At 42.8% G+C, this 15,414-nt stretch overlaps 1 pseudogene; it reads right to left on the bottom strand.

The window, feature by feature from the left end:
• Nucleotides 1–1,192: 1,192 nt before the first annotated feature.
• The window catches only part of LOC111950517 (mediator of RNA polymerase II transcription subunit 13-like), a 167,437-nt pseudogene continuing 153,215 nt past the window's right edge, over nucleotides 1,193–15,414 (bottom strand).

Here is a 15,414-nt window from a genome sequence, read left to right as displayed (position 1 = left end):
AAATATTCATKAGGCAGATCAGGCTGTGGAGGGGTTCTTCGTAGTTATAATGACAGACTGGTTACAGACCCGTTCTTGTGCCGGGTCTGGAATTCATTGCGGCCAGCAGGTCAAGTGAACAAATCACTCGGAAAAACGAATCATGACTCTCGAGTCAGTTAAGAGTCATTCAAAAAGAACGAATCGTTTGCGAACTGCACATCAGTATTTGGTAGGGGCAAAAGGGGGTGGTTTGGGATTCTCATGTTACGTTCAAAACAACTGGGAACTTAGAAAAATACGAGGTCAAATGATGTTATGTCACGATGTTAGTGATCTTCAGGTCGGAAAGTTGGAGCTCTAGAAAGAGGCCAGAGTTCCCAGCCTGAAGTCGTTTTTTTCTGATTTCCCAGTTTGAACTCACTGAAGTCTGAGATTTTTGAGTTCCCTGTTGTTTTGAACGCGACAACAGTAATGTTGACTGCTTGAACTTGACAAAAATCATGTCATCAAAGGTCATGAAGTTGCTTCGCACCAACGGCATGCAGCCATCACCTGTATTGTGGGAGGAACTATTTATCAACCAAACACTCGATTTGGACTACGAACAAAACAGAAAAGTAATGTAGCACAAAAAAATATATATATATGTATGAATAGAGGTCTATTTACACACAAAAGCAGACCATAGTAGTACATCTTGATGATAAAAAATGTCTTGCAAGCTTATGCATGAATACACCATGCAGTGTCAAATTTGGATTTTACTGAAAGTACAGTTTTATTCTGAACAGGTGAAGATACAAGATATGATCTTCCTCTGCACAAATAAACACTGCATATCCAATGGGCACCCATCCATTTGGCCAAAGTTATTCATTTACACCACACAGAAGTCAAATGGAGTTGGTCCAAATGCATCTGTCACCACTCAGAAATGGTGCCAAAAAGCAAAACCTCAAGAGCAAATTGGGATTTGTATGGATAAGAAGAGGTATAGAGGGATGTGCTGAATCTGAAAGGAACCTTTCTTGCTCTATTCTTTTTTCTTTCTCCATCAAGATCTGTCACCAGACAGGGGTCAAACGTGAGGTCAGCTACATCCAAGAGAAGCCAATAGTTTTCTTCCACTCCACTATTGGTGTCCTTGTCAAATAGTTGCACATCACAATCACTCACCCAATAAGCAAGAACCACAACACACAAGCACATGTAAAATTGAGTTAACACTTTATTCCTAAAACAGAAGCCGCACCACCCATCGCTGGCATGGCATTCATATATATCTCTKTATATATATATATTGCCATTTGGTTTGTGTGTCTAAATGTGTGGTATAAAATACTATATACGACAATGTACCTCTTTATTTGAACACAGTGAACTTCATTGCTGTACAAGTCCACTGCTGCTACAGCTTAGCTGTAAATCCTGCACGCACAAAGGCATGGACATAATTCTCCAATCTACTTCTTCTGTACATCYTGACAATACAAATATTTTGTCCCCAATACAAAAAAATAATACTCTAAAAGCAACCTACTGCAACTTTATTAAATCTTTCTGGGTTTTTGTTTGTTTTTTAATTAAGATTATTACATATATCTTCGACAAYTTGCTTAAAAAGCAGGAAGGCGATATAAACCTTCTATATTTTTTATATATATATATAAAAGAGTTTAAGAAATAAGACAAATTATACATTTAAAAACTTATAATAAATAAGATAGATGCAGGCTTTTCATTTGGATAACATTTTATCCAAAGGAAAATAGTGAATATTTCAGGTCTTAAAGCCAAGGATCCATTCTCAAGTTTTTGTTCACTGAAATGTCCCTTTTCTTCCAATACTTTACAGACGTTTTCCAAAAGGACTGTCTGACTATGGATCTCTTTTTCTCTTGTTCCTGTTATTAGCATAACCCGTTCCAGAAATCTCCCTCATTTTCTTCCTCCTCCTCTTCCTTCTTCATCTTCTTGTGTGTGTCACAGTGGCAGGAGCAGACTGAGCCGTTTCTATTGCCCGTTGTTATGGCTGAGGGCTTCCTTCCATCCGGAAGCCCTCTGAACTCCTATTCAGATCTAGACCCACACAACGCATAGTGAAGTCCAACACTGCAGTCCAGCATCAGCCTGTCAGGTTGGAATTTCCTTAGACGTGTCCCCTCTTCTCCTACTCCCCCTCAGGCTATTTGTTACAACATGTTCATGATGAAGTTGTACATCTGGTTGAGCACCACAAAGTGGATGGGCAGACAGGAGCGCCGGTCCTGCGTTGCGGGGTCACACGTCAGCCAAGAGAGGGCATTGTACTGCTCCAGCACAAATCTGAAGGGGGGAGGAGAGAGAAGAGCGGGGGGAGGAGGAGAGAGGAGGGAGAGAGAAAACACGTGTTATTCACAATGAACACCTCTCAAAGAGAGCAAAAACCTTGATATCAAGTGGAATACTTCACTCTCTCTTCCATAAGCACATTAGATACACAGACAGGCTAGGACATTTTTTAATATCTTCAATGGCTGAGCTGTGGATGAGATTCACAGATGAGAGTGCATGTGTGACCACAGAGTGTAGTATGTGTGGCTGCAGATTGTGTGTGTGTGTGTGTGTGTGTGTGTGTGTGTGTGTGTGTGTGACTTGCAGAGTGTGTGGTTGGGTGGGTGTGTGTTTACCTGAGTACGTCCGAGGTCTGATTGGAGTCAAGGGGATGGGAGTGTTTGCTGTGCAGCAGTTCATCTGATTGCACTGAAGACACGTGGAGGTGCAAAGAGGCCTGAGCAAAGACAATACAAGACACACAGGGAGTCAGTGACAGGCCTAGTTAAGCCATTCACACAGTAATACCAGAGCAAATGTCAGTCAATCGCTGATATCCTGAGCAAGTGAATATTAATACAYGACTAAAGAAAAGGATGTTTCAATTAACTCTGAGTGTTTGATATGCCAACTGCAAGCTTTAGTCTGTCAACTCCTATCAGTAAAAAACAATCCTTTAAAAAAAAGACCATTAAGTACTTCAAGCTAGCTAGCATAAAATCAGAATACATATAATAATGCAGGAGTGAGGGCTGGCAGAGGTTGTCTGACAGGTATACCTTGAGGAAAAGAGGACACTGGTTCTGAGCTTGAGGGCAAGCTGACCAGAACCAGTCAGGCAGTGCGCCGGCTTTGGCTGTGGACACAAAGTAGCCCAGGGCCAGGGGCTGCTGCAGGATGTTAGGAGCTTCATCATGGGATTCCATCCGATCCGTACTCTGGCCCTGGAAGGGAGGAGGAGTTAGTCTCTGGCTTGTTATAATGTACAACAGGGCTATACAACTGGTGGCCCACAGGCCAGATCCGTACCGTTTATTCATTTACATTGGCCCTTTTAAAAATTCTGAACATTAATCAAATCTGGGGGAAAAATCCCTGCCAAAATCCGATGTTCAGTGCCAAAATGACAATAACTTTGGTGGTTGTCTAGTGTGGTTTTTAGCGGTTTTTAGCGCCTATATGGCATGTTGATAATATTTTCTTCATATGAATTTGGCTCTAGCATTTGAACAGTTTAAGCTAAAATATTATGACTACTTTCCTGAAAGCTACGACTCTAAGGAACTCATACGTGACTTCTGTTTCCCTCTCTGATACTCACAAGAACTCCTTAGAAGAGTGTGACAAAAACACACCGAATGACTGTGTCACGCCCTGATCTGTTTCACCTGTCCTCGTTATTGTCTCCACCCCCTCCAGGTGTCGCTTGTTTTCCCCAGTGTATTTATCCTTGTGTTTCCTGTCTCTCTGTGCCAGTTCGTCTTGTATGTTTTCAAGTCAACCAGCGATTTTCCATTTCTCCTGCTTTTTGCATTCTTATTTTTCCATTCCTCCCGGTTTTGACCCTTGCCTGTTTCTGGACTTTGTACCCGCCTGCCTGACCATTCTGCTTGCCTTGACCACGAGCCTGTCTGCCACTCTGTACCTCCTGGACTCTGATCTGGGTTTGACCTTTTTGCCTGTCCACGACCATTCTCCTGCCTACCCCCTTTGGATTAATAAGCATTGAAAGACTCCAACCTTCTGCCTCCTGTGTCTGCATTTGGGTCTCACCTTGTGCCTTGATAGACTGAGGGGAATGAATTCCAAATATACTTCCTTTAGACTGGAATTTGGCATTACCTGATATGACATACACTACAATCTTGTGGACACACATTCAAATTAGTGGATTTGGCTATTTCAGCCACACCCGTTGCTGACAGGTGTATAAAACTGAGCACACAGTCATGCAATCTCCATAGACAAACATTGGCAGTAGAATGGCCTGTACTGAAGAGCTCAGTGACTTTCAACGTGATAGGATGCCACCTCTCCAACAAGTCTGTTAGCTTCACGAAATGAGTTTCCATGGCCGAGCAGCCGCATATAAGCCTAAGATCCCCATGCGGAATGCCAATTGTTGGCTGGAGTGTGATGGCTGGCGCCGGAGGGGATGGCTGTCATTTTACATGCTTCTAACCAACTGTGCTATTTTGTTAGTATTTTCGCATTTTTTGTAACTCATTCTGTACATAATGTTGCTGCTACTGTCTCTTATGACCGAAAAGAGCTTCTGGACATCAGAACAGTGACTACTCACTGGACTAAGATTTTTTTCGTTAATGAGTCCGACACGGAGGATATACTGCTTTGTCAATACAAGGCCCAAATCCCTGTCATTTGCGTAAAGAAAGGACAGAAATACAGGGAGCTGAGGTCTGTGTGCGAATTCGTTGGAGAGTAAACCACCACTACCCTCTGTATTATTGGCCAACAAGCAATCATTGTAAAACAAACTGGACGATCTACAATTAAGACTATCCTACCAACGGGACATTAAAAACTGTAATATCTTATGTTTCACCGAGACTTGGCTGAACGACGACACGGATAATATAGAGCTGGCTGGCTTCTCCGTTTTTCGGCAGGACAGAGCAGCTACGTCTGGTAAGATGAGGGGCGGTGGAGTGTCTATTTGTCAATAACTGCTGGTGCGTGAAGTCTAATATTAAAGAAGTCTCAAGTTTTTGCTCGCCTGAGGTAGAGTACCTTATGATAAGCTGTCGACCACACTATCTACCAAGAGTTTACATCTATATTATTCGTAGCCGTCTATTTACCACCACAAACTGCTGACACTAAAACTGCACTCAACCAGCTGTATTAGGCCATAAGCAAACAAGAAAATGCTCATCCAGAAGCGGAGCTCCTAGAGGCCGGGGACTTTAATGCAGGCAAACCTACCACCTTTACTCCACACAGAGACACATACAAAGCTCTCCATTGTCTTCCATTTGGCAAATATGAACATAATTCTATCCTCCTGGTTCCTGCTTACAAGCAAAATCTAAAGCAGAAAGTACCAGTGACTTGCTTAATACGGAAGTGGTCAGATGACGCGAATGCTACGCTACAGGACTGTTTTGCTAGCACAGACTGGAATATGTTCCGCGATTCATCCAATGGCATTGAGGAGGATACCACCTCAGTCACCGGCTTCATCAATAAGTGCATCGACAACGTCGTCACCACAGTGGCCATACGTACATATCCCAAACAGAAGCCATGGATTACAGGCAACATCAGCACCGAGCTAAAGCCTAGAGCTTCCGCATTCAAGGAGTGGGACACTAATCCGGACGCTTATAAGAAATKCTGCTATGCCCTCAGACAAACCATCAAACAGGCAAAGCGTCAATACAGGACTAAGATTGAATCCTACTACAACGGCTCTAACGCTCGTCGGATGTGGCAGGGCTTGAAAACTATTAAGGACTACAAAGGGAATCCCAGCTGCGAGCTGCCCAGTGATGTGAGCCTACCAGACGAACGAAATGCCTTTTATGCTCGCTTTCAGGCAAGCAACACTGAAGCTTGCACGAGAGCACCAGCTGTTCCGGACAACTGTGTGATCAAGCTCTCCATAGCCGATGTGAGCAAGACCTTTAAACAGGTCAACATTCACAAAGCCGCGGGGCCAGACGGATTACCAGGATGTGTACTCAAAGCATGCTCTGACCAACTGGCAAGTGTCTTCACTGACATTTTCAACCTCTCCCTGGCCAAGTCTGTAATACCTCCATGTTTCAAACAGACCACCATTGGCCCTGTGCCCAAGATAGCGAAGGTAACCTGCCTAAATGATTACCGCCCTGTAGCACTCACGTCGGTAGCCATGAAGTGCTTTGAAAGGCTGGTCATGGCTCACATCAACACCATCATGCCAGAAACCCTAGACCCACTCCAATTCACATACCGCCCCAACAGATCCACAATTGACGCAATCTTAAACACACTCCACACTGCCCTTTCCCAGCTGGACAAAAGGAACACCTATGTGAGAATGCTGTTCATTGACTACAGCTCAGCGTTCAACACCATAGTGCCCACAAAGGTCATCACTAACCTAAGGCCCTGGGACTAAACACCTCTCTCTGCAACTGGATCCTGGACTTCCTGACGGGCTGCCCCCAGGTGGTAAGGTTAGGCAACAACACATCTGCCATGCTGATCCTCAACATATGGGTCCCCAGATCCTCAAAAAGTTCTACAGTTACCGCCTGGTATGGCAACTGCTCGGCATCTGACCGGAAGGCGCTACATCACTGGGGCCAAGCTTCCTGACATCCAGGACCTATATACTAGGCGGTGTCAGAGGAAGGCCCAGAAAATTGTCAAAGACTCCAGTCACTCAAGTCATAGACTGTTGTTCTCTCTGCTACCGCACGGAAAGCGGTACCGGAGCACCAAGTCTAGGACCAAAAGGCTCATTAACATCTTCTACCCCCAAGCCATAAGACTGCTGAACAACTAATCAAATGGCCACCCGGACTATTTATATTGACCCCCTTTGTTTTTACACTGCTACTACTCACTGTTTATTATCTATGCATAGGCACTTTACAAATTACCTTGATGAACCTGTATCCCTGCACATTGACTCGGTACCGGTACCCCCTGTATATACCCTCGTTATTGTTATATAGATTTCTTATGTTACCCATTGATTGATTTTAGTTAGTTTATTTAGTAAATATTTTAACTATTTCTTGAACTGCATTGTTGGTTAAGGGCTTGTAAGTAAGTATGTATTCGGTGCATGTGACAAATACATTTTGATTTGATTTGTAAAGCTCGACACCATTGAACTCTGGAGCAGTGGAAACGCGTTCTCTGGAGTGATGAATCACGCTTCKCCATCTGGCACTCCGATGGACAAATCTGGGCTACCTGGCCGAATACATAGTGCCAACTGTAAYGTTTGGTGGAGGAGGAATAATGGTCTGGGGCTGTTTTTCATGGTTTGGGCTCGGCCCCTTAGTTCCAGTAAAGGGAAATCTTAACGTGACAGCATACAATTACATTCTAGACGATTCTGTGCTTCCAACTTTGTGGCAACAGTTTGGGAAAGGCCCTTTACTGTTTCAGCATGACAATTGACAAAGCGAAGTCCATACAGAAATGGTTTGTCGAGATCGAGATCAGTGTGGAAGAACTTGACTGGCCTGCACAGAGCCCTGACCTCAATCCCATAGAAAAAGGGATCCATTAGAAAGCCTACTGCGAGCCAGGCCTAATCGCCCAACATCAGTGCCCGACCTCACTAATGCTCTTGTGGATGTGAGCCCCTCAGCAATGTTCCAACATCTAGTGGAAACCTTCCCAGAAGAGTGGAGGCTGTTATATCAGCAAAAATGGGACAAACTTCATATTAATGCCGAGCAGGTGTCCACATACTTGTGTTATTTATTGAGATGCTTAGTTTTTAGATGATTTTAAAATGACCTAATTATTTTTAAGAAGTGTTATGAGCGAGCGTTGCGCCTTTTCCTTTACAATGACGATCAAATTTTTGGGTTGAATCTCCATTCACGTTGGTTGAGCGGCCTGGCCTCCACTTGCCTAATGACTTTTAGCAACATTTCATTTTAGGAAAAGTTATTTATTGGTGGTTGTGCGTTGCAGTTTTATACAGAATAATCGCATGTGGAAAATGTCAGACCTCCCTGTAATTAACCTTTTTACATCTGGCCCCCAAAATAATATAGTTGAATAGCCCTGATGTACACTGTACAAGGCTATTGCTTTTTCATACAATACAGATCAACTCCTCAATACTAAGTAACACTAGCATTATCAATCCAGCCATTTATCCCAAGCCAAATCGACTTTACTGCACTTAACAAAAATATAAACGCAACATGCAACAATTCATGAGTTCGAGTTCATATAAGGAAATCAGTCAATTTAAATAAATTCAATAGGCCTTAATCTATGAATTTTACATGACTGGGAATACAGATATGTTGGTCACAGATACCTTTAAAAAAAAAAGTAGGGGCGTGGATCAGAAAATCAGTCAGTATCTGGTGTGACCACCATTTGCCTCATGCAGCGCAACACATCTCCTTTGCATAGAGTTAATCAGGCTGTTGATTGTGGCCTGTGGAATGTTGTCCCACTCCTCTTTAATGGCTGTGCGAAGTTGCTAGATATTGGCAGGAACTGGAACATGCAGTCGTACACATCGATCCAGAGCATCCCACACATGCTCAATGGGTGATATGTCTGAGTATGCAGGCCATTGAAGAATTGGGAAATTTTCTGCTTCCAGGAATTTTGTAAAGATCCTTGCGATAGGAGGCAGTGTCACCTGCCCTTGTGCTTGTCTCCACCCCCTCCAAGTGTCGCCCATCTTCCCCATTATCCCCTGGGTATTTAGACCTGTGTTCTCTGTTTGTCTGTGCTAGTTCATCTTGTTTGTCAAGTCAACCAGCGTTTTGTCTCAGCTCATGCTTTTCCCAGTCTCTCTTTTTCTCTCGCTCCTGGTTTTGACCCTTGCCTGTCCTGACTCTGAGCCCGCCTGCCTGCCCCTGAGCCTGCCTGCCATCCTGTACCTTTGCCCCTACTCTGGATTACCGACCTCTGCCTGACCTGACCCTGCCTGCAGTCCTGTACATTTGCCCCACTACTCTGGATTATCGACCCCTGCCTGCCTTGACCTGTCGTTTGCCCGCCCCTGTTGGGGGGATTCATCTGTGAAGAGCACACGTCTCCAGCATGCCAGTGGCCATCGAAGATTAGCATTTTCCCACTTTAGTTGATTACGATGGCGAACTGCAGTCAGGTCAAGACACTGGTGAGGATGACGAGCACGCAGATGAGCTCCCCTGAGACGATTTCTGACCATTTGTGCAAACCCACAGTTTCATCAGCTGTCCAGGTTGCTGGTCTCAAACGATCCTACAGGTGAAGAAGCCGGATGTGGAGGTCCTGGGCTGGCGTGGTTACACAGTGGTCTCCAGTTGTGAGGCCAGTTGGACTTATTGCCAAATTTTCTAAAACGACGTTGGAGGCAGCTTATGGTAGAGAAATTAACATTAACTTATCTGTCAACAGCTCTGGTGGACATTCCTGCAGTCAGCATGCCAATTGCACGCTTCCTCAAAACTTGAGACATCTYTGACATTGTATTGTGACAAAACTGCACATTTTAGAGTGGCCTTTTATTGTCCCCAGCACAAGGTACATCTGTGTAATGATCATGCTGTTTAATCAGATTRTTGAAATGCCACACCTGTCAGGTGTGTGGATTATCTTGGCAAAGGAGAAACGCTAACTAACAGGGATGTAAACAAATTTGTGCACAAGATTTTTGAGAAATAAGCTTTTTGTGTGTATGGAACATTTATGGGATCTTTTATTTCAGCTCATGAAACATGGGACCAACACTTTAAATGTTGCGTTTATATTTTTGTTCAGTATAAATTACTTTGTGTTAATCTTAAATTTAGGTTATTTCTTTGCTTCTATAAAGTCTGTACTACTACTAGTCTCTACACAGATGAGATGTGTTGTGGTGGGCCTACCTTGCTGCCGTCTCCCCCCTGGTGGTAGTGGCCGCCGGGGGAGTGTACGGGTGAGGTGGTGGGCGAGGAGGGCAGGATGTTGATGATGTCAGGGTCCACCAGGTCGTTCTCCTGATCCAGCAGGTCAAAGATCCCGATGGCGTCCGACCCATCTAGACAGAAGGGAGGAGAAGAGGACAGAGACTTAGAATAAGCTTTGAATTTTCAATATACTCTGAGGCTAAATGGAGAGAGATAGAGACCCATATGAAGCAAAAAAACAAGACGGAGTGGAGAACTTGAATAGCGCAAAAAACTATTTCCAATGGACTCAATCAATTATTTTCAAGAGAGATAAGACAACACAAGTTGCAGTAGAAGCCTTCCAATACAACGGATGAATTGAGGTCAAAGGTGAGAGTTGAGACCAGAGGGAAAAGCATTGTGACTCACCGGGGATAGGGTTGAAGGCGATGTCTATGTTGGTGTCAGTAGTGTAGTTGGAGCTGGCCACCTGGACGAAGGCTGAAGTGGGGAACACCAGGATGTGTGTGCAGGACGTGTCCTGAGGAGTACTCAGCTGGGACGTCTGCATGTTCAGAGTGGTGCTACGGCCAAACACTGAGCCTGTAGACACAGAGTCTGGAGAGAGAGAGAGGGGGAGACAGGCTAATAATACAGTACGTTCATCTTCATTGAATCTACATTGAATGCATACAGTATACACACAAATGAAAACTGTTGACATCTGCTATAGCTATCATCCATTAAATTAATCTGTGAATGAATTAGTAACACCATTTAATTGATGCAGCAAAAATGTAAGTGGTGCCAATAAAAGCAACCATCTTTCAACTGGCCATTATTAATTAGTCCAGCGCTCTATTCACAGATTATAATGATTATCTGTTGAGTACAACCCACAATGTCTGGGTCAAAGCTACGTCCTGGGAAAGGAGACAGCCGTCTCCGTTCACCAAAACCACCGGTCTGGAGGGACCCGTCCAGCCCCTCCTCATATACAGCAGTAGACCCATATTATACACTGACAGTGTCAATGGTCCATGCCAATCACTCCCCAAAATAAACCCATTGATCTAGAGCTCCATCACATCACACAGAAATAAATGGAGCCTGAGAACTAGTGGTTTATGACTAAGAGAAGCAGTGTCCTCAAAACGATCAATCTGATAACGACAAGGAGCGACATGCATTATAACAGGCTGCCACCATCCATCAGATGCAAGTACACGCTCACACACACACACACGCTCACACACACACGCTCACACACACACGCTCACACACACACACACACACACACACACACACACACACACACACACACACAGAGGCAGGCAGGAGGACATAGTACCTGGCATGATGACAAAAGAGCACTGTGGCTCCATGGCGACCAGACAGGCGCTAAGGATGCTGGGAGTGTCGGAGGCAGAGATGCCACACATACGACACACCTCCTTGAGACGGCGACTCAGAGACTGCAGGTTCCTCCTGCTCAGCAGAATACTCCAGTCTGGAAAGGAGGTAGAGAGGGAAGAAAGAGAAGAATAAGTCAATGAGTAAGACAAGATAAATGTAAAATAGCAAAGTACCTCTGAGGACACCACTATTCTTTGACTAGCAATAATGTTTTATAGAGGAGATTGAAAAGAATGAGTAAAACAAGATGAGTGTAAAACAGCAAAGTACCCCATTGAGATTATAGAGGGCTAGATCCTAACCCTAATTGTAGGAGTCTATAGCCCTCTATAACTCAATGGGTACTTAGGATTTATTCCCTCTATATAATCTCAATGGTACTGTAGGATCTAGCCGCTATAATCTCAATGGGGTGTTAGGATTTTAGCCCTCTATAATTAAATCAATGGGGTATTTAGGATTTATCCCTCTGATAATTCTCAAATGGGTACTTAGATCTAGCCCTCTATAAATTCTCAATGCTGAGGTACTTAGATTAGCCCTCTATAAATCCAATGGACGGTACTTCAGGATATACCCTCTATGAATAATCAAGGCGTATTAGGATCTAGCCCTAATTAGGATCTACCCTCTATAATCTCAATGGGTATTTAGGATTATCCCTCTATAAGCTCAATGGATACTTAGGATTCTAGCCCTCTCTATAAATCTCAATGGCGAATTTAGGATTAGCCTTCTATGAATATCAATGGGCGGTATTTAGGATTTATCCCTCTATAATCTTAATGCGGTACTTTAGATCTAAGCCCCTATAATCCTCAATGGGGTATTAGGATTTATCCCTCTATTAATTCAATGGGTACTTAGGATCTAGCCCTCTATAATCTCAATGGGGTACTTAAGGATTTAGCCCCTCTAATAATCTAATGGGTACTTAGGATATAGCCCTCTATAATCTCAATGGGGTATTTAGTTCTAGCCTCTAGTAATCTCAATGGGACCGGTACTTTAGGATTTTAGCCCTCATAATCTCAATGGGGTACTTAGGATCTAGCCCTCTAATAATCTCAATGACGGGTACTAGGATTTAGATCCCTTGCTATAATCTCAATGGGGTACTTAGGATCTAGCTCTCTTATTAATCGTCCAATGGGGTATTTTAGGATTTAGCCCTTCTATAATATCAATGCTATTTAGGATGTATCCCTCTATAATCTCAAGGGGGTACTTAGATCTAGCCCTCTATAATCGTCAATGGGTACTTAGGATTTAGCACTCTATAATCTCAGATGCGTGGTTACTTTAGGATATAGCCCGTCTATAATCTCGAATGGAGGTATTTAGTGATTTTATCCCTATAATCTCATGGGGTACTTAGGATCATAGCCCTCTATAATCTCAATGGGGTACTTAGGATTTAGCCCTCTATAATCTCAATGGGGTACTTAGGATCTAGCCCTCTATAATCTCAATGGGTACTTAGTTCTAGCCTCTATAATCTCAATGGGTACTTAGGATCTAGCCCTCTATAATCTCAATAGGGTATTTAGGTTCTAGCCCTCTATAATCTCAATAGGGTATTTAGGATCTAGCCCTCTATAATCTCAATGAGGGTACTTAGGTCTAGCCCTCTATAATCTCAATAGGGTATTTAGGATTCTAGCCCTCTAAATCTCAATAGGGTACTTAGGTTAGCCCTCTATAATCTCAATGGGGTATTTAGGATTCTACCCTCTATAATCTCAATGGGATACTTAGGATCTAGCCCTCTATAATCTCAATGGGTACTTAGGATACCCTCTATAATCTCAATGGGTACTTAGGATCTAGCCCTCTATAATCTCAATGGGTACTTAGGATTTAGCCCTCTATAATCTCAATAGGGTACTTAGGATTAGCCCTCTATAATCTCAATGGGTATTTAGGATTTAGCCCTCTATAATATCAATGGGTATTAGATTTTCCCTCTATAATCTCAATAGGTTACTTAGGTTCTACCCGTCTATAATCTCAATGGGGTACTTAGGATCTAGCCCTCTATAATCTCAATGGGGTATTTAGATTAGCCTCTCATATATCAATTGGGGTATTTAGGAATTATAGCCCTCTATAATCTCAATGGGGTACTTAGGATCTAGCTCTATATCTCAATGAGGTATTAGGATTTAGCCCTCTATAATCTCAATACGGTACTGTAGGATCTCTAGCCTAGGTAGATCTCCAAGTATTTAGGTCGGCCCTCTACTCAATAGGTATTGAAGTTAGCCCTCTATAATCTCAAATAGGGTACTTAGGTATAGCCCTCTATAAATTCAATAGGGTATTTAGGATTAGCCCTCTAATAAATCTCAAATAGGTCTTGGTTAAGCTCTCTATCCATAGGGATTTAGGTTCATGCACTCTATAATCTCAATGCGGTACTTAGGATCTAGCCCTCTAATAATCTCAATGGCGAGTACTTTAGGATTCTATCCCTCTATAATCTCAATGGAGGGCTACTTAGATCTAGCCCTCTATACTCAATGGGATTTAGGATTCCTAGCCCTCTATAATACTCAATGGAGACTGTAGATTACCCTCTATAATCTCAAATGGGTACTTAGGATACTTGCCCTCTATAATTCAATTGAGGTACCTTAGGTTTAAGACCTCTATATAATCTCAATGGGGTATTAGGATATAGCCCTCTATAATTCTCAATATGGTACTTACGATTCTACCCTCTATAATCTCAATGGAGGTACTAGTCTAGCCCTCTATAATCTCAAAAAGTGGGGACTTAGGATATTAGCCCTCATAATCTCAATGGATTAAGGTATCTAGCCCTCTATAAATCTCAATGCAGGGTACTTAGGATTTAGTCCCTCTATAATCGCAATGGCGGTTACTTCATATTAGCCCTCTATAATCTCAAATGGGAATTAGGATCTAGCCTCTATAATCTCAATAGGTATTTAGGAATTACCTCTATAATCTCAATGGTACTTAGGATCTAGCCCTCTATAATCTCGAATGGTACTTACGATTTACCCCTCTATAATCTCAATGGGGTACTTAGATCTAGCCCTCTATAATCTCAATGGGCGGGTACTTAGGATTTAGCCCTCTATAATCTTCAATGGTACTAGGATCTAGCCCTCTATAATCTCTATAGGGTACTTAGGATTTAGCCCTCTATAATTCAATAGGGTATTTAGGATCTTAGCCCTCTATAATCTCAATGGGTACTTTAGGTTCTAGCCCTCTATAATCTCAATAGGGTATGAGGTTCTAGCCCTCTATAATCTCAATGGGTACTTAGGATCTAGCCCTCTATAATTCTCAATAGGCGGTACTTAGGTTCTAGCCCTCTATAATCTCAATGGGGTTACTTAGGATCTAGCCCTCTATAATCTCAATGGGTTACTTTAGATCTAGCCCTCTTATAATCTCAGTGGGTATTTAGGATATAGCCCTCTATAATCTCAATGGGTACTTAGGATCTAGCCCTCTATAATCTCAATAGGGTACTTAGGTTCTAGCCCTCTATAATCTCAATAGGGTACTTAGGATCTAGCCCTCTATAATCTCAATAGGGTATTTAGGTTCTAGCCCTCTATAATCTCAATAGGGTATTTAGGATCTAGCCCTCTATAATCTCAATAGGGTACTTAGGTTCTAGCCCTCTATAATCTCAATAGGGTATTTAGGATCTAGCCCTCTATAATCTCAATAGGGTACTTAGGTTCTAGCCCTCTATATCCAATAGGTATTTAGGTTCAGCACTCTATAACTCAATGGGATACTTAGGATCTAGCCCTCTATAATCTCAATGGGTACTTAGGATCTAGCCCTCTATAATCTCAATGGGGTACTTAGGATCTAGCCCTCTATAATCTCAATAGGGTACTTAGGTTCTAGCCCTCTATAATCTCAATAGTACTTAGGATCTAGCCCTCTATAATCTCAATAGGTATTTAGGATCTTGCCCTCTATAATCTCAATAGGTACTTAGGTTCTAGCCCTCTATAATCTCAATAGGGTTTTTAGGTTCTAGCCCTCTATAATCTCAATAGGGTACTTCGGATCTAGCCCTCTATAATCTCAATAGGGTATTTAGGTTCTAGCCCTCTATAATCTCAATGATTTA

The sequence above is a fragment of the Salvelinus sp. IW2-2015 genome, linkage group LG23 (genome assembly GCF_002910315.2).
Source record: "Salvelinus sp. IW2-2015 linkage group LG23, ASM291031v2, whole genome shotgun sequence".
Taxonomy (NCBI): Eukaryota; Metazoa; Chordata; class Actinopteri; order Salmoniformes; family Salmonidae; genus Salvelinus; species Salvelinus sp. IW2-2015.
The sequence above is the reverse complement of the archived record's forward strand: the minus strand, read 5'-3'. Positions and strand labels throughout refer to the sequence as shown.